General features: G+C 35.8%; 1 long non-coding RNA gene across 2 annotated transcripts in view; it reads right to left on the bottom strand.

The window, feature by feature from the left end:
- Positions 1 to 20,753, bottom strand: part of LOC129049594 (uncharacterized) — a 74,204-nt gene extending 53,451 nt beyond the window's left edge. The window contains exons 1-3 of one of the 2 annotated variants that reach the window (XR_008512816.1): positions 20,480 to 20,737; positions 9,232 to 9,333; positions 5,992 to 7,466 (exon numbers count right to left, since the gene is read on the bottom strand). This is a non-coding gene — a long non-coding RNA (uncharacterized LOC129049594). Of the gene's footprint in view, positions 1 to 5,991; positions 7,467 to 9,231; positions 9,334 to 20,479 lie in introns of those variants that run through there. The other variant, XR_008512817.2, reaches the window with a different exon arrangement.
- Between the last annotated feature and the right edge of the window lie 471 nt (positions 20,754 to 21,224).

The raw sequence follows: 21,224 nt of genomic DNA, 5'->3' as shown, positions 1-21,224 counted from the left end.
AGGTTAAGGTAAATTATATATAAAACATTAACATTTGTTTCTGAGACAAATAGGAAAGGGCACAAGGAAAATACCTTTTTGGTTTTCTACCTGAAAAGACACCTAAATAGAGCAGAGTGCATCTTCCTGTGCGTCATTTATGTAACAGACATTGGAACTTGTAAGCCATTGAATACATTTCAAATGCACATAGTATGCCAGGGGAAATGATTTTACAAATATGCCACCTATGCCTTTTATGGTGTGCACATGTCAGCATCAACTCTAACATCAATGAAAACAAACTGTATGGGTAGAGCACATTCCTGAAGGAATTCCTCTTCAGGCTTTAAATTACTTTGTTCAAGATTTGGTAATGTTTTGTGTAATTTTAAAATGATAGTGGCTGACCTAGAGGTTTGATAAAGCAATCTATATGAGGTTATTCGCAATTATCTGAGTTGTGTATTATAGGTCAATCACTAAGCAGTTAAAACTATTGAAAAAAAGTAATCGAATGGCTTAAACACTCATGCCTAATTATTCTTCTTTTTAGTATAACAAAATGTAATGTATTAACAATTGTACTGAAATTATTGATATCATTTCAAGGCTTTCTCCTATCAATATCATTTCTATTTAATAGATACAACTCATTTCTATTTCATTGGTTTCATCATAGTATACTTTTATTTAAAAAGAATTACTATTCACAAAATTTTATTATTTAATTCCATGCCCAAAAACTAATTCAAAGAGAAACATCAGTGGTCTTATTTAATAAAAAAAAAAGTGAATTGCAAACTGTTGATTTATCTACAAAAGGATGACTAGTATCATCAGACCCAAAATAAAACTGTCTCTTTAACAGTCATAGTGGAATAAACATTACAGCCTTCTCCAAATACACCGTTATTTATATATAGGAAAATTATAGGAAAATGAAAAATTAGATTGCATGAAGTTTTAAAAAGTTTTACATGTCTTATCTTTCAAAATGAAAGTCTTTAGTCAAGATAAGGTTGTGATTCATTATACTATCCATTTTTAGACAATTTTAAGTGTTAAAACAGACTTTAGCTTTTGTGGGGCCTTATTCAATAGATGTGTCTCTTCAGATTTGTAACATTTACAATAAACAATTCTTTTACTACATAGTACAATTAATGTAAGAATAATCATTACATTTTTCTATATTTTTTCCAGAAATAACACTGCAAAAACTAATTACCTTTCAAACCCATGTATTTAATCCAAAACGTCAAGATAAAGCTCAAATTGTATAGGAAAACTGAAGTCAAACCTTTTAAAAAGAAACGCACATTAGTTCAACAAAAGCGTGCTGCAAAATGACCCTGAAAATGGTGTTTCTTTTTGCAACATTTCACTAAAACTTTAAAAAGAAAAATGTTTTGTTTAACATATGAGGAATTATAAGCCAAGTTAGCTAGGTTTTATTAACTTGATAGAATGTTGGCAATTTCTTTATGTAGATTGTTCTGTTTCATGCTATTTTGACTTACAGCTGTGCTTTTCGACAGAATCCAGATTTGCCAAATACTATTAATATAGTTATCAAATATGTTTAACATCTATATCTGTTAGCATATATTTTGCAAAAATGTAGCTAGTAATGCTATTTTTAAACAAGTTAACAAATATGTCCCTAAAACCAAAAATAGCAGATTGTTTCATTTTAAAGTAGAGGATATTTGCTGAAATATTTGTTTTTAATAAATCTATAAATAAAAGAAGGCTGAAAACAGTCTTCAATTTGACTCCACGTGTAATGATTTTAGGAAGGTCTGCACAATATGTGGTTGGTTAGTATTACAAGGGAGAAAAAGCAACGTGTGTCTCTCCATTGAGCGCAGTGGCAGGATATGGTTCCAAAATGGCTCTGAACACCACTGGGAGGAATGCCTGTGCTGCGCTCTTTTGTTAGAGCTTTGAGTGCTCTCTATTAAAAGAAGGAAACACACTCTTTCAAATAGTGGGAATTTTCTCAGTTTACACAAACAATACATTTAAGGGGAAATAACTTATGAGAAAAATGTGTCATTGGTCTACTTTCTCAGTAGCTTTTTGCAAGGCAATGCTTTATCGTGATTACAATACACGCTTAGTTCAAACACATGTATCAGGTTTTATCTTTTTTTGTCTAACTTGTTAGAACAATTAGAAAATCGAGACGTTTCTCCTGTGCTTTAAGGAACCTACTGCCTAAGTGTGTAAGATTATCTCAACAACTGTATGCCATACAACTCATTTTCTATAGTCAAACCCTAAATGGGAACTGCATTTTCTTTTTGTTGTAGCTTATAGATGTTAGATTCCTCTCTTACCCCTGCCCCCCTCCCCCTCCCCCCACCACACACACACACATACACACACACACACACACGGACAAGGAGCAAGGAGTCTGGCTACTAAGAAATAACAGTTCGCCTTAGAAGGAGGCATCTTTCATCAGATAAGCACTGACATTCACATGGTTTCCCTAATCTAAGTTCCCTAGGGCCCTTTATTTACTAGAAGGATCAACTTCTAATTTGGGAACCAGAAACAAAAGGTTCCTGAGGATTGGCTTGAGACCATGCTAAGCAGAATCGGGGTTACATTGAAGTGGCACAGCCCAGTCTGCCCTGGACCACTTGAAGAATCCAAAAGTGCTAGCAACAAAACCCTCTGAAGCCAAACCCCTCACCCAAGCAATGCATATCCTGGGATACATGCCATGTGGGGGTCACATTAACCTTCCTTCTTAGAAACATGCTGATTCCTTCACTGGAACAGCCCCTGCGAGTGTTGTCTGCAAGGCTTTCTGCTGGGGCTTGTTTGAGTCCTTGATTTGTGTAGGTCTGAGGTTATTGGTTGGTAACTTAATAATGCACAAATTCAATATCATGCAGACATCAGTCTTCACAGTGATAACAGCATGAGCCTAAATTAACTCCAGAATATTAGAGCATAATTTACAGGTAAGTGTGCCGTAATGATGAAGGTATGAATTGTTCAGCGCGTTGAAGTGCCAGATAGAATCTTCTTTCCCATCTTGGTTGACTTTTCCATTGGTATCACTCTGGCTAAGTAGAGATTATAAGAACATGTAAGTTTGATCAAGAAAAGTAAGTAGTAACAGCGGGGAATCAACTGAATGCCACTGGAGATCCAGAAATCGCTGGAGAATTTTAAGCGTTTCATTTTTTCATGAAGAAATAACAATTTTTATTATTTTTTTTTTACCTTAGTTCTAAGGCACATTACAAAAAAATGAGAGGAGAAAGTTGTCAGTTCTGTTCTGACAGGCCTCTGCTACTGAACAGTGGGATTTTTCTTCACATCAAATCCACAGGCGCAGAAGACTTGCATATCCTGGGGTACCAAATCTTCAGAATCTTGACTTAAGAAAGTCAGAATTGGAAACAGAGCTGCTACAATGGCAATGACGAGCTGCTCAGCTCCTGAAACAAATTTTCTTGGTCCTACAGCAATGGATCTGCAAATTAATTTTCTTTCTTTGCTGGAATCTGTTATGTTACATCCACTCATGGGCAGTCACCTAGAGGCTTCCCCACCACCGGCCCAGACACAACTCCTTCATTCCTATGTTGCTTTAGAAATGTACATGGATGCTTTCTTTTTAATAAAAAAAATAAACTTAGTCTATAAAAGATATGCACTTGTAATGAAAGTTCTATTAAATGGAAATATAAGTGAGAGAATTTCAGTGAAAAAATGTTTAATTTTGTCTTAGGTTTTTGACATTTGGAGATACTTTCATTTTATTCAGTTGGAAATGTACACCCAGCAAAGACAGCTTATTATTTCTAGTTAACTTGTATTTGGAAATTGGGTAACTAACACCAGATAGTCTTGCATAATTAGTTTAAATAACTGCATAATAAACCTAATCATCGAATGGAAATAGTAGGCATTTCTAAAATTCACTAATTCACTCATTGTTTGTTTCTTTATTCAACGTAAGTTTATTAAGCACCAACTAAGCACTATGCTCAACATGTCATCCCTTTATTAGAGAACACTGCCAACTGATTATATATCATTTGACAGTGTTTAGAGTCACACATTTATCCCATAATATTGATTGATCACCTATCATGGATGCAATTCTTACATCAGTTTGATGTCTTGTAGCAGTCAACAACACAGAACAAACAACATAATCCCTGCCTTTGTAGAGTTCACATTCTAGTATTGTTTAGAGGAAAGTAACCGATAAACATAATAAATAAGTACCTTATGGATTTTTGAGGTGATAATTGGTAAGAAAAAATATAGAGCGGTGTGTGGGTGGGGGTGGGGAGCTGCAAATATAAATAGGACAATCAGGGTAGGCCTCTTATTAACTAGAAAAAATTTGCCATTTTCTGTGTTGTCTGACCAGAAGCGCTGATACAATCTTTCCACCCTCCACCCTTAATCTTTACAAAACAAAGAAAATCATGGAAGCTCTCAAGCTAGTGTTTAAACTGGCCGTCCCTTTCTAAGTCAGTGACCACACTCTCAAACACACACACACACATACACACACACCCCACCCCGCCACACGCACACACATACACACACACCACACCACACAAGCAGGAAGCAGAAGGACGTAGGATGGCTGCAGTGGCCAGCTATACCAGAAAATGTGGTCTACATAGACAAAGGTCTAGAAAGAGGGATTGAGACCCCTTTTCCTGACAAGTACAGCCTTGTTAAACTCAAGTTTTTAAAGTTTAATCTCACTGGCAATCCAAAAAAGTATTGCAATGTATATTTTTTAAAATTTCTCTAATTGAGATTTCCTTTTTAAATGATATTACTCAATGCTGGTGGGGCTACACTGAGAAGGCAAAGCTTCTATTTAGTGAAGAAACATAAGTGATGTAATATTGCTGGGAAAGAATTTAGGAATATAGAACAGGGGCTTGAAGTATTTATTTAAATGACATGATCCATTTTAAGAGTTCACACTAAAGTCAGACCCATTATTGTGTAAAGATTCTTACAATAGCTTAACTTGGAAAAGGTAAGCCTGGAAACAACTTTGTAAGTATAGTAACAGTAGCATACTTAAATAAATTATAATGTATTCAAACATAGACTATCAAATAACTATAAAAGTAATATTTAGGCCAGGTACAGTGGCTCATGCCTGTAATTGCAGCACTTTGGAAGGCCGAAGTTGGAGGATCCTTTGAGTCCAGGCATTTGAGACCAGCCAGGGTAACATAGCGAGACCCTATCTCTACAAAAAATACAAAAATAAAGTGGGAGGATCACTTTAGCCCGGGAGGTTAAGGCTGCAGTGAGCCAAGTCATGCCAATGCACTCAACCTGGGGGACACAGTGAGATCTCATCTCAAGAAAAACAAAGTAATATTTTAGTAATATACAAAAATATGTGAATCAACTTACATTAAAAAATGTAATTTGCACTATGAACTCAAAATATATGAAGTTTAATACAATAAAGAACCCTAAAGATAATCAATAAAATGTTATTTTTTGAATAAAGTGCTTATGGCTGACTAATTTTTGTTTTATATTTATTTTTTTCTACTTTGTAAATTTTCACTAGTGAAAGGCGTTACTTTTACAGCTAAAATATTTTTAAAAGTTTGTTGTTCAGCAACTGACACTCTTAAGATTGAATAACAAAGGGCTGGGCGCGGTGGTTCATGCCTGTAATCCCAGCACTTTGGGAGGCTGAGGTGGGTGGATCACCTGAGGTCAGGAGTTCGAGACCAGCTTGGCCAACATGGCGAAACCTTGTCTCTACTAAAAATACAAAAAATTAGGCGTGGTGGCAGGTGCCTGTAATTCCACCTACTCAGAAGGCTGAGGGAGGAGAATCGCTTGAGCCCGGGAGGCAGAGGTTGCAGTGAGCAGAGATTACGCCATTGCACTCCAGCCTGGGCAAAAAGAGTGACACAATGTCTCAAAAAAAAAAAAAAAAGAATAACAAAAATTCTTCCTCACTTCATGAGCAACTATTAAAATTAAATTAAATTTTAATTTAATTAAATCATAATTAACAATTAAAATGTAGTATTCTCAGAAAAGCAGATTACATCTCAATTTCTTTACACAAGACCCCAAAGATATATTCTGGGAAGCTGACAGATACCCTGTATTTTTGGTTTAATTTTCCATTTTTACTTAGTTAAAAATCAAACCAGTACTGACATTTAAAAAGTAGTACACATGATCACATAACTGGGGTGCTCTCTCCTTGGGACAGCAGGGATAGGGGACAGTAAGAGGAGTGAATGTCTCCCTCTCCATGAGCAAGCTCTCCACTCACAGTAGTCCCCCTTCTTGCTGCGATGGACGCACTTTTTTGCTCCTCCGACCTGTGAACCCACAGCCTGGTAGCCCTCTGGAGCCCTGCTGCCTCTCCCCATCTCCTTCTTTACACTCTGGGCATCCTCTTCCAGATGGGTGTCATCCTTTAACAGGTTTTCCTTCTCATTTTCCTGCAAGCTATTTGTTCCATTTTTTTTTCCATGGAAGGGTCCTTCCACCTTTCCTTTGGCTGTTATGTTTCTTCATTTAATGTTTTTAATGGGATCCCAGGAAGGAAAGGATATAGCGCACGAGAGCTGAGTTAACCACTGATATGGTTTGGCTCCGTGTCCCACCCAAATCTCATGCTGAGTTGTAATCCCTAACTTTGGGGGAGGGACCTAGTGGGAGGTGATTGGATCATGGGGGTTTCTAATGTTGCCCTTGTAATATGTATTTTCCAACAAGGGGATCAAGCTTGTAGCTCTGTTGAAGAAACTGACTCTATTATATACCACCAAAATATTTTAAAAATACAAAGAGAATCTATCATAATTTTTGAAGAATAGGTACCTCATTCTGATATGAGTGCTTTTCTTTTGAACATTAATCACTAAGTGAAAAGATAAAGGATAAATATTAATTATCACTCATTAGGATTTTAGGTCTGTCAGAGCAGGGTTTCATTTGACATGCCCATCACTGTTTCTAACTGCCTCAAACAGTGAATGGCACAAGGCAGATGCTTGATACATAATAATCGAATATGCCTGATAAAAATTTCTAACTGGAGGTTAAGGAAGCCTCTGAAGTCACAAGAAGAAATCAGGTTAGAAAGTTAATGATCTTCCCCACAGTTCTTGCTATGTTGAGACTAAGCCATATAATTTTCATTTCTTCCTAAACATCCTGAGAGAATAAGAGTGAGGTGAGGCTGGCAAATACAGATGACCCCAAAGTGCTTCTGAGTCACACTTGCTTTGGAGAGCAGAGCTTCAACTCAGAGCTCAGAGCTGCAGGCTCAGAGGTCATCAAAATCTCCCCTCCCAGCCACTCCCTTGAATGAACCCCCTGCCCATCGCGGCTTCAGCTCCTGCCCAGCACTCAAAGTAGCTCTGCCGGTAACACCGGCAGACAATGGAATTGCAGGAAGAGATAATATTTGTTCCAGGGATGCTGGCCTAAACACCCTGAAAAGCAAAAAGAAAAAGGAAGTTTCTCAAGAGCCAGGTCATAGATGAAGCTGTCTCTTCACACTAAATGCACCACCATGTTTGTCTTATAACTTGAGTGTGTCTTTCTTCCTTATAGACCCAACTTTTCTAAAACATCTGGCTTCCTGGGAATGGCTAATATTTTATATCCACTTGTATTTCTGTGTAAATAGAAATCAGAAAATGTCTAGAAATTCAGGTGTAAAGCAGGGAGACAATACAACGGGAAAATGACCAGAGACTTTGTGTGCTTTGCTGGTGCTTTGTCTCCCTTTCCACTTAAATCTATAGTGTGTGGGGATAAAACATATGCAAGCCAGCAGAGGACTGACACGTTCCTATTGACGTAGTAGGAAAGTTCCCTTTCTCCACCCTGCTGACCCTCGGAATACTACCAAGGATGTCTGTCCCAGGCTTTCTGGGAGTAAATTGAGGCCAAATGTGAGTCTCTGTGGAGAGGAGATGGTCATAATTTTTCTCACGCTGCATATGATTGCATATCATTTGTTCTACTTCAAATTACATATAATGGAAAACCTTTTATCTGTACAGTCCTCTGTAGGGTGCTCAGAGGAAAAATGCAGACAAGACAGATGATAAATGCATAGATAATCAAATAGGGAGAATCTGCTTCTCGTTCTTTCACTCATAGAAAGGCATGAGAGTCAGAGCTGTGTGGAACTACCAATTTTCACATTCTTTACATTCACTTGAAAACTTAGCTTTTATAGTAATTTGAAACTTAATCCAAGGCATGGTATTTCCATCAGCAAACAAATTAAACAAGGAATATAGCTCTGAGTTTTCATGAGCTCTCACTAACATTGCTTGCAGTACATACAAAATAAGCTTCTGAATATTAGTCTCAATCAATTATTTAAAACAGAATTATATTTCAAATGCAATCGAATCAAGCTACTAAAGAACTCTAACTGTCAGTTTTAAAATGAATAATCTATCTCTGGTTTATCAATATTTTAATCAGCTTTGCATATACATCTTGTTAAATGTATTACTTTCTGAGTTCTCTATGTCTTTCTATATTTATATCTCTATAAAATTCTCTCTTATTTTACTTCCTCTGTGAAGGTAAATAGGGAATGGGTCTTCTTCCTTGACATACACTTTCTCTAATCGAATGAAATGTAGATTTATGCACCCATTTTCTCTAATATTTAATAGTAAATCTCTACATGGGGTTATAGGGAGAAAGCCAAGGCATGATGTCCCACACAGGTCCCTGAACACTCCTCTTCATGCTGACTCGGTCTCTCACAGACCCTTCACTGTGTGGAATAACATGTCCCTTTTGGTGAATCAAAGAGTTGTATAGTGTTGGTGCAGAAAGAGAACATGGAGAAGTGAACTAGGCAATGAGTTGTTTAAGGTAGCAATCTGGAAGTAATCTTTGGGTATTTCATTGCCCTATCTGCCAATATAATGTATCCTAATAGTTAAAAAATATAACCCCAACATTTCTCTTAAACTACCAACTTTTGGTCTCCTCTGCTTACCCTATTTGCAGAGATAATATTTCATTAACTCCGTTGAAGTTTTTAATGGATTTTTTGGTTTCTTCTTTGTCCCCTTAGAATTCAGCATTTATTTACAATAATAGTCATTATTTTAAAATCTAAGTCAAACCATGGAATCAACCCCCACATATCTCTGTTGTAAAAATAAAATAAAATATTATGAGACAATGATTTGTAAAAATCATATCATACAAATATATTTGTACCTTATTCTCAGAAGAAACCAATTTTACTTCACTGAAGCTTCAGGCAAAACACTTCATACGACCTTTTGAACTCTTCGATGCTATCCAAAAAATTTTCATCATCTATATTAAAAACAAGAAAGTGTTTAGCTTTCTATTCCTATAAAACTGTTAAAGAGCAGGGGTTCAATTCTATGGACAACCTAATGTGGATTTTGCAGATGCTATGCGTGTTTAAATATTTGCAATAGTATTACTGCCACAATAAAAGAAAAGCAAACCAACGTTATCGACATAATCAAATCTGATTTTTAAGAAAGAAAGGTAAACTTTCATAAGAACACACTGTAATCACTGGACTTCTGAAGTATGGAAATCTTCTCGTGAGCTAAGAACTTCTGAATGGTGTGCTTCATCAAATACTTTAGGCAATACAGCTTTTATACTGGAAGTTTATGTTGGTAATTCAATCTTCTCACTTCATGTTTGTGAAAAGTCTTGATCATATACTATTTTAATAAAACATTAAATGAATACATCTAAAATTGTATACCTCTTACAGCATCAAGTACCATGTAATGCAGAGGTAATTCCTCAAATTCTGTTGTTGATTGGATGATGGCATTCCTTTTGGTGAATGCGGCAAGCTTTCTAAAATTATTATTTTCATGTCTTCTTTTTTATCTTAATTTTATTTATTTTATATTATCATTCTGATTCTTCTATCACCCACATTGGTGGGAATACAAAATATTCTGTTACATGTTGTAATTAAACCTCACAGGTATCTTTCTTTCATTGCAAGTTGCTTTTTGCCCTAAGGAGTTCTGTGTACCATTTGCCCTATATTGCAAAAGCATCTTAAGAGAATATCATTTTTTGGTCTGCGCTCAAAAAGGATTTCTCTGTTTCTGAACCAGTTTTCATGTTGATTTCTTGGTTTAAGATTACAGAGGAATACACAGTGGAATCACTGAACAGGGATAAAACAGGTCTTGAGTTTTGATTTTTTGTAGTTAGCTGTTGATGCTGTATTTTTATTCTCCCGTAATCATGACCATGGGCAGAAAGTAAGCATCCTTGTGGCTCCTTGTGCTGATTCTAGAGCTCTTTTTTTTTTTTTTTTTTTGTAAAATCATTTATTTAAACCAATATATCTATAATACTATCCTCTCAACATGTATGTAATTTTTTTTTTTTTTTGGGATTCCAACTAAAAAACTGAAAATAAATCTTTAATCAATGTAAATTCAGAATGAAAATTAAAAACCACGGGCACTATGGTTATTGAATAAAATAGAAACTATGAATGAACAATGAAAATAATAATAAAATCAAATTGATGGAAGTTAGGCTAAAACATTAATATGTTCATTTCTTCAGCTTTTGTAGCAAGTAGTGGTCCCAACTTTTTTTTTTTCTTTTATTATTATTATTATTATTATTATTATTAATATTATACTTTTGGTTTTATGGTACATGTGCACAATGTGCAGGCTTGTTACATATGTATACATGTGCCATGCTGGTGTGCTGCACCCACCAACTCGTCATCTAGCATTAGGTATATCTCTCAATGCTATCCCTCCCCCCTCCCCCCACCCCACAACAGTCCCCGAAGTGTGATGTTCCCCTTCCTGTGTCCATGTGTTCTCATTGTTCAATTCCCACCTATGAGTGAGAATATGCGGTGTTTGGTTTTTTGTTCTTGCAATAGTTTACTGAGAATGATGATTTCCAATTTCAGCCATGTCCCTACAAAGGACATGAACTCATCATTTTTTATGGCTGCATAGTATTCCATGGTGTATATGTGCCACATTTTCTTAATCCAGTCTATCATTGTTGGACATTTGGGTTGGTTCCAAGTCTTTGCTATTGTGAATAATGCGGCAATAAACATACGTGTGCATGTGTCTTTATAGCAGCATGATTTATAGTCCTTTGGGTATATACCCAGTAATGGGATGGCTGGGTCGAATGGAATTTCTAGTTCTAGATCCCTGAGGAATCGCCACACTGACTTCCACAAGGGTTGAACTAGTTTACAATCCCACCAACAGTGTAAAAGTGTTCCTATTTCTCCACATCCTCTCCAGCACCTGTTGTTTCCTGACTTTTTAATGATTGCCATTCTAACTGGTGTGAGATGGTATCTCATTGTGGTTTTGATTTGCATTTCTCTGATGGCCAGTGATGGTGAGCATTTTTTCATGTGTTTTTTGGCTGCATAAATGTCTTCTTTTGAGAAGTGTCTGTTCATGTCCTTCGCCCACTTCGCAACCTACTCATCTGACAAAGGGCTAATATCCAGAATCTACAATGAACTCCAACAAATTTACAAGAAAAAAAAAAAAAACAAACAACCCCATCTAGAGCTTTTTTAGGTACTGAAACTCCTCCAGATTTTAGGCTTTATAAAAGGATCTTTGTTTCAGATCCCTACTTTGGACAGTGTGAGACCGCATTTCCCAGATTAGGATACACAATAGTCAATGGTGGCATCAATTCTGTTTACCAATCTGACTTTGAGGTCCACATTTGTTTTTGAATATGGGTATAATTTTGCTATTGATTTTATAGTTTTTAAAATTTAATCAACTTTATTTTTTACAGAAGTTTTAAGTTTATACAAAAATTAAATGGAAAATGAAGTGATCGTAAGTTCCTAACCTCAAACGCACACAGCCTCCCCCACTGTTGACCTCTTGCACCACAATGGTGCATTTGTTACAACCAATGAACCCACACTGGTACATCACCACCCAAAGTCCTTAGTTTACATTAGGGTTCGATCTTGGTGCTGTACATTCTATGGGTTTTGCCAAATATATAATGACACATCACCACTGTAGTATCTAAAGATCACCTTAAATATATTTTTTATCCATTATTTCTATATTTTTTTAGTTAGGCAAAAGGAAAAGGAGTCAATGCTAACTTAGATGAGCATCAATATAGATGACTTTCTCCAGGATTTATATTTCATTATTATTAAATAAAAACATATTTTCCAAGCTTTTAGTAGAAATATGACATACAAAGGTAAAAAAAAATCCAGTAAGCTTCAAGGTTTTAAAGTTTCAATGATGATATGGTTAATGGAAATGTTTTTCATGATTATGAACATCCTTCAATATCACACAACTTTCGCTGAAGAACTTGTTGTATACATTAAATCTGTTTGGCATGGACACACTGTGGTGTATATCATTGCAATCTAAACTTTTATACTCTGCATCTTAGCAGTGATGCAGTAATACAGAATCAGACACTCAGCATTATTGCATTATTGTATGTTTCATAGTTTTATAATTGCCATATGAATTACATAATGTTAAATAATATTTAAGATATTTCCATAAAATTCCTTATTGCTTTCTTATTTTGAAGATTAAGCACTAGTAAAAATGTCAACAGTAAAAACAGAAATAATACACATATATGTAATTCTCCATTTACATATTAAAACAATACATCATTTAAATTCACATCTATAAAATGTTAAAAAAGAGATCTGATCTTTATATGGGTACAGTAATGCTATATATTGGTAGCTTTTAATCCACTTTTTAAAATAAAAGTAGAACTATTACAAATAATTGTTTTTAAAGTTATATTGTCTTTGGATGTAATTGATTTGGCATTAACTCATAAAAAAAAAAAACAGGTGAATGTGCCTTCTAAGCTAATGAAGTGGTATTTTCACCATTATGTCACTAAATGCTCTAGGCCTTATCCTGAACTTTTCAACTCACAAGTGCATCTTGACTAAGACTCTAGAGAGTCTATGTAGATAGAGAGACAGATAGCTGTATATATATACATATGTATATATATATACACACACACATACTCTCTTGATAGTATCTAGATAGCATATAGACAGAGAGCTGTACACGTGTATATACAGCTATTTGTCTCTATATATACACATATAGATAGCCGTGTATATATATAGGTCTATATATATATACACATATGTATACTATATATACATATATAGCTTCTGAGATTTCTGCTGTGCCTATATGATCTGTAGCAGAAAAAACTTCTCAAAAAGACAGCCAATTGCTTAGCAATATTAAAAACATTTGTACATTTAAGTAATGTCTTATTAAAATTTGCATTGAAAAAATAGTTGTCATGCACAATGTTCTCTTTAAAATAAATCCAAAAACAGACTTTATTTTTCCTTAATTTTTGAGAAATTATCAGGCTCATTGTAATTTGGGAAATATCCAAAGAAAGCAGGTTGATAGATTGTTAACAAAAGATCTAAAAATATTAACAAATATGCTCTAATAGATGATGTGAATAATTTGTTAGTTCAATATGTGTGTTCTCCAGTGTTTGTCATTTGACATGTTTTATATTGCTCTTGACATTAAAAATTTTACGATTAACATGATAAACATTAAGCAAATATTTCTGAGTGGAAACAACTTTCTAAGTATAACTACTGGCTGTGGAATCTCACTGCCACAATAGTTATTATATGTTTATGTAAGACCTCTTTTATAAACCTGAAGACTATTAGGTTTCTAATGGGTACTGAAAAAATTAACTGTTGAAACATTCTGAGGTTGGACACCACAAAATGCAAAATTTCTCTTAGTTTATTGGATGGTTTGGTGCCAAACCCCAGGACCTGTTTCAGCCACATTAAGTTCATATGTAAGAGTACAGGGTATGGAGTATGAAGTAGTGAAGATTTAACAAGGATTGTTAATACCAAAGGAATCGACAAAGTGGGCAGGGCAAAGGTTAATGCAGCTGAGTTGTTGTGATCACTGACCCATCAATTAAAGCTGAGTAGAAGAGAAACGTTAGAATAAGGAGAATAGAAAAATGGAAGATCCTAGTAAGTTTGAGGTCCATGAAGAGTTATAGTTGCGAGAGAGCTCTCAGGGAGCCCAGTACTTACAATTAAGATTATGAAGGGTTTGCAACTATTAGTAATAGCAAGATCTGTATGTGTATGTGTGTGTTTAAAGATTTATGAAGTCTTGTGTTCTACTATTCTCATGTAGAAACATTGTTTGCTTTAGTAAAATTAAATTTTTTACTTCATTACCCAATGATCACACACTCCTTCCACTCATTACTTGGTGCTCCTTGTTGTCACCAAATTGTGTAATTCTGCTAGAGTTTTTCTTCTCCTTCATGAGCAATTTATTTGTGTCTCTGGGTATAAGCTATCTCTCATTTCTCATTTCTCATCATTTACATTACCTAATATTAATATAAAATTGTGTAAGTTTCAAAGAGATTTTTCATGTCTTAATTAATATAAGCATTACCTACAGTTATGAACTTATTACTGATATAGATATCAAATACATATCAAGTTCATATTAACAGGTGTATTCAGCATTTGATGAAAAAATATGAATAAGTGAATTTAAAAAATAATAAATACATGAGTGAATATAAGAAGCAATGGAAGTAATCTTTTTCTTTTAAAATTCTCTAGATAGTACTAGGACCAAGAGCATCGGATGGACTGGACAGTTGATGTGATGTTTGGCATTTTAGTATTACTGCTTTCTACATCATCAGTTCACATGTATGTAGTAAACTGACTTACGACACAGAAGACATGAGTTTGATATCTCTCTATTATTTAATAATGGATATATTTCAAAAATGACCCTAGAACTCATATGCACATTCTGTCTGTTCTTAAAAAAATGTGCCACTGCTCAATATAACTGTGATATGGGCACTGAATTAAAAAGGTTTGTATTCTGGCACCACTGGTTACCAACTGTGAAATCGTGGGCAATCCTTTTGAAACTCTCCTTTATCATGAATCTTTGTTAATTGTAATAATACTGTAATTATTGCATAGCTAAAATAATATTTTATCTTTTATTTTATGGTACTCTAAAGAATTATTAAATGTTCTCATTATCACATTTTACTAATTTTGAGCAAATTAATGCTTCCATTTGTTAGTGTCTCTATTAAATATTCTCATTTTACCTTTTAAATATCCAAGTATTACAAATCAGCCAAAATCAGATTCAATAAATATATTGGTAATTAACATTCAAAAAGTCTAATAAACTTAAAAATACAGATATAGTAGTCATCCTTTTTTTGCTAATATTTTGCTTGTTAATGTTTGATGGTTTTAAAATTAAATTTTTTCATATTGTGAAAAGTGAAACTTCCTTTATATTTCATGACTTTGCTGGGATACATTATGTATTCCTTTCTTCTTTATCTGTTAATGGTTTATATCATTCCAATGACAAAAAATAGCAGCATTATTTATTATTCAATTATATTCTCCACTATATTACATTAAGTTGCTATTTTATAGCTGAGAAGGTTTATTTCTAAAGACTCTGTAGAAATAATCTCACCATATCTGTATTACAAACAGAGAACATTGATTATTTTCAAGAGAAAGAATTAATAGAACTCACTCTCAGTGCTGGTGGTCTAGAGCTAAAGAGTTGAAAATACAGACTATACATCATGGAAAGTTCAGTGTCTACTGCCCTAAATGGAATTCAGTATTAGACGATAGTGAAGTCATAAAGAATTAGTGTTACAATAGGTTTGTATTCTGGCACCACTGGTTACCAACTGTGAAATCGTGGGCAATCCTTTTGAAACTCTCCTTTATCAGGAATTCTTGTTAATTGTAATAATACTGTAATTATTGCACAGCTAAAATAATCTTTTATCTTTTATGGTACTCTAAAGAAGTATTTAATGTTCTCATTAAATGTTCCCATGATATCCAGATACTTCACTTTACATGGCTATTCATTTCTCATTTGTTTAATAATCTAAAATAATAAATGACTATGCATCAAATATTTTGCTGATTTTTTAGCTAATGAACCAGTTTAATCTGGGGGTTCTAAGCCTAATTACTTAAATACACACAAAATAAATACTACAGTATAATATGATTAAGCCTGTAACACATAGATGAAGAAATCACTGGAAAATAGAGGTGTGGAAAAAAGCCTGGAAGAATTCAGAAACATTTCACATTCATTCGAAAAATTAATATTTTATAATTAGGTCTTGCAGAGAAAACAGTTTAGAAGGTCATTCTGCGCAATAGCAAAGGCATGCACAAATTCAGAAAGGACGTGTTCTTGGGTCTTGCACATTCTAAGTGATGGGCTTCGAAAATGACCACTCATATAGCTGGAATCATCTCAGTGCTATTGCCATGTAGAGAGGATGATTGAGGAGTAATTTGTATATGTAAAAATACAATGCCGAAGCTTACAAGGAGGAAGCATTACCTGTATGTAGAATCAAATGCTAAAACCTTTAAGCATCAAATTAAATTTAATTTATTAATGCTTTTTTATTTTACTGCATTTAGAAATTAGTACTTTTAAAGTAGATATTTATCACTCTTGGCAAATTTATAATATTCCTGTCTCTTTTTAAAAATCTATCGAAGACAGCTATATTCTGTGCTATGAACAGCTGAATCTATGAAGTAGAGAGACTTGGAAGAAGGTCCCAGCTGCACCCTGCAAAAACTGTGAATTGTTAAACTTCTCTAGGCCAAAAGTTTCCCATGAATAAAATCAACTATTACAGCAGGAAGATAACATCCATCCTTCATCTGCACACAGAGACACTATAAGGCAAAATGCAACAATCAGGGAGTCGCAGTTCATAAGCCTTATAGGAACACCCAAGGACGGGGTTATTGCTTTTTTCTTTTACAAGGAAATTCTTTGTCTTATTTTTAAAAATGCAACAGAGGAGCAACTTCATTGGGCATAAGGAAAACAAGCTGACTTGGAAGTCTGCTCTAATATCCAGATATTATCATTCAAATAATGTTTATATATATGATTCAAATTAATCAAATGCTTCATTTTTAAAGTGCTTTGAGTTCCTTTTGTAAGTGCATTTGCATCCTTTAATATGAAAGTAAGTTATTGTTCCATAAGTAATTAGATCTATTTTATTTTTATTTATTTTGCTATGTTGGTATCTTATAGTTTGTTTTTGCTATTTTTTTTTTTCATATGATTCTTTGGGCAGTTGGGTTAGGGAATTTGATTTACTCTTTTGTCACTGTTCTACTATGTCTCCTTGGTAAATATTATTTTCTCCTAGGGCTTCAGCAATTGAGTTGAAACCTCAGTGTTACATTTCCTCTCTTCGATGGTTTGTATTAGTCCATTTTCATGCTGCTGATAAAGCCATAGGTGAGATTGGGAAGAAAACGAGGTTTAATGGGCTTACAGTTCCATGTGGCTGGGGAGGCCTCACAATCGTGGTGGAAGGCAAGGAAGAGCAAGTCACACGTTACATGTATGGCAGCAGGAAAAGAGAGAGCTCGTGCAGGGGAACTCCTCTTTATAAAACAATCAGACCTCATGAGACTTATTCACTATCAGGGGAGCAGCACAAGAAGGACACACCCCCATGATTAAGTTACCTCTGACTGGGTTCCTCCTACAACACATGGGAATTGTGGGAATTACAATTCAAAATGAGCTATGGGTGGGGACACAGCCAAACTATATCATTCCTCCCCTGGCCCCTCCCAAATATCATGTCCTCATTTTTCAAAACCAATCATGCCTTCCCAACAGTCCCCCAAAGTCTTAACTCATTTTGCATCAACTCAAAAGTCCACAGTCCAAAGTCTCATCAGAGACAAGGCAGGTCCCTTCTGCCTACGAGCCTGTAAAATCAAAAGCAAGTTAGTTGCTTCCTAGATACAATGGAGGTACAGACATGGGTAAATACAGCCATTCAAAACAAGAGAAACTGGCCAGAGCAAAGGGGCTACATGTCTCATGCAAGCCTGAAATCCAGTGGTGCAGTCAAATCTTAAAGCTCCAAACTGATCTCCTTTAACTCCGTGTCTCACATCCAGGTCACTCTGATACAAGAGGTGGGTTCCCATGGTCTTGGGCAGCTCCACCCCTATGGCTTTGCAGGGTACAGCCTCCCTTCTGGCTGCTTTCACAGGCTGGTGTTGAGTGTCTGTGACTTTTCCAGGTGCATGGTGCAAGCTGTGAGTGGATCTACAATTCTGGGGTCTGGAGGACGGTGGCCTTCTTCTCACAGCTCCACTAGGCAGTGCCCCATTAGGGACTCTGTGTGGGGGCTCCAACCCCACATTTTGTTTCTGCACTGCCCTAGCAGAGGTTCTCCATAAGGTCCCCACCCCAGCAGCAAACTTCTGCCTGGGAATTCAGGCATTTCCATACATCCTCTGAAATCTAGGTGGAGGTTTCCAAATCCCAATTGTTGACTTCTGCGCACCCATAGGCTCAACACCACTTGGAAGCTGCCAAGACTTGGGGCTTGCACCCTCTTAAGCCAATGGCTTGAGCTCTATGTTGGCCCCTTTTAGCCATGGCTGGAGGGCATGAGATGTAGGACACCGAGTCCCTAGGCTGTACACAGTACTGGGACCCTGGTCCTTGCCCATGAAACCATTCTTTCTTCCTAGACCTTTGGGCCTGTGATGGGAGGGGCTGCAATGCAGACTTCTGATATGCCGGGGAGACATTTTCCCCATTGTCTACGGTATTAACATTCAGCTCCTGATTACTTATGCAAATTTCTACAGCTGGCTTGAATTTCTTCTCAGAAAATGGGATTTTCTATTCTATCATGTTGTCAGGCTGCAAATTTTCTGAACTTTTATGCTCTTCTTCCCTTATAAAACTGAATGTCTTTAACAGCACCCAAGTCACCTCTTGAATGCTTTGCTGCTTAGAAATTTCTTCCAACAGATACCCTAAATAATCTCTCTCAAGTTCAAATTTCCCTAAACCTGTAGGGCAGGGGCAAAACATTGCCAGTCTCTTTGCTAAAACATAACAAGAGTCACATTTATCTAGTTCCCAACAAGTTCCTCATCTCCATGTGAGACCACCTCTACCTGAATTTTATTGTCCATATCACTGTCAGCATATTGGGCAAAGCCATTCAAAAAGTCTGTAGGAGGTTCCAAACTTTCTCACATTTTCCTGTCTTCTTCTAAGCTCCCTAAACTGTTCCAACCCCTGCCTCTACCCAGTTCCAAAATCACTTCCACATTTTGGGGTATTTTTTAAGCAGTGCCCCACTCTACCGGTACCAATTTACTGTATTAGTCTGTTTTCGTGCTGATAATAAAGGCATACCCAAGAGTGGCAAGAAAAAGAGGTTTAATGGACTTATGTGCTCCACGTGGCTGGGGAGACCTCACAATCATGGTGGAAGGCCAGGAGGAGCAAGTCACGTCTTACATGGATGGTGGCAGGTAAAGAAAGAGCTTGTGCAGGGGACCTCCTCCATATAAAACCATCAGATCTCATGAAACTTATTCACTATCATGGGAACAGCATGAGAAAGACCCACTCCCATGATTCAATTACCTCCCACTGGGTTCCTCCCATAACATGTGCGAATTGTGGGAGTTACAATTCAAGATGAGATTGGTTGGGACATAGCCAGAAAATATCACTGGTAGTCATGCTACTGTCTAGGTGTGAAGGAAAGGATGCAGTTATGATTACTGCTTCTGTTGACCAGCATCTGCTCAGAGCCCTATAACTGAAATGATGCTCCCTGTACTATATGTCAATAAAGCCCAATATTGGTGTTGACTGAATTTATTACAAAAGCCCCTTTTTAGAGACTCATACAGATAGATGGACTCCAAATATCCCTTACTAAATAAGAAAGCTTAAATTATCATTCTTATGTTATTATATAGGTACTCAAACATTGTTTTTCTGCTTCTAGTTGCAATAAATACTATTATAATTGCACAAGCACTAGAAATTAACTCACCATTCTGGTTTTGCTGTATTTCCTAATTTCATCTTATTGTTCCTTAATTCTTTATTGCTAATTTTATATTGTACTTTAAAAATTAAATATATATACAAAAAGAAGAAAAAGCTTGTGTGCAATACAATCAGATTTCTAAATTTAGAAGACTACAAAAACATGAATTTAAGAAATCTTTTCTACAGTGAACCTATACATTTTCTAATCAATATCCATATTTCATATTCTTGTAGAACATGAAAAGAAAGACTTCACATATTAAAACATTTTTCCCCCTAAACTTTACTGTGTTGTGGTGAACTTTAGCCATAAGACAGAAAAATTTTTCTTAGATTCTAGTTTTAAGTTATAATTAATTTGTTCCTCAAGACACTATTTTAGATGGTACACATAAATATTATTTGCTATAGCTCAAAAAACAAAAATCATGCAGTAACAATTTGTTGAAAAGTCAGACACCATGAGATTCACTTACAGTTATGATGTAGCAATCACAAAAAAACGGTTGTTCTACCCTAATTCCAGAAACAGGAAGGCTAACTAAGCATTTAAAAGTGATAGATTTGATTGTTTAGTCCATTAAAATTGTTGTTGCAAAAAAAAGAAAAACAATAAGCCATAGTACAAAAAGTGATGAGCCCTTGTTAGTGAGAGGTGAAGCCAGTTGGGCTTCTGTGTCAGGTGGGGACTTGGAGAACTTTTCTGTCTTGCTAAAGGATTGTGAACAAAACAATCAGTGGTCTGTGTCTAGCTAAATGTTTGTAAACGCAACAATCAGCATTCTGTAAAAAAGCACCAATCAGCACTCTGTGTCTAGCTAAAGGTTTGTAAACACACCTATCAGTACTCTGTGTCTAGCTAAAGGTTTGTAAACGCACCAATCAGTGCTCTGTAAAAACACACCAATCAGCACTCTGTAAAATGGACCAATCAGCCGGACGTGGGCAGGGCCAAATAAGGGAATAAAAGCTGGCCACCCGAGCCAGCAGCGCAATCCGCTTGCATCCTCTTCCATGCTGTGAAAGCTTTGTTCTTTCACTCTTCACAATAAATCTTGCTGCTGCTCACTCTTTGGGTCCGCACTACCTTTATGAGCTGTAACACTCACCACTAGGATCTGTGGCTTCATTCCTGAAGTTAGCGAGACCATGAACCCACCAGGAGGAACGAACAACCCCAGATGTGCCACCTTTAAAAGCTGTAACACTCACTGCGAAGGT

This window comes from Pongo abelii, chromosome 14 (genome assembly GCF_028885655.2).
Source record: "Pongo abelii isolate AG06213 chromosome 14, NHGRI_mPonAbe1-v2.0_pri, whole genome shotgun sequence".
Taxonomy (NCBI): domain Eukaryota; kingdom Metazoa; phylum Chordata; class Mammalia; order Primates; family Hominidae; genus Pongo; species Pongo abelii.
This window is presented reverse-complemented; position numbering and strand designations above follow the sequence as displayed.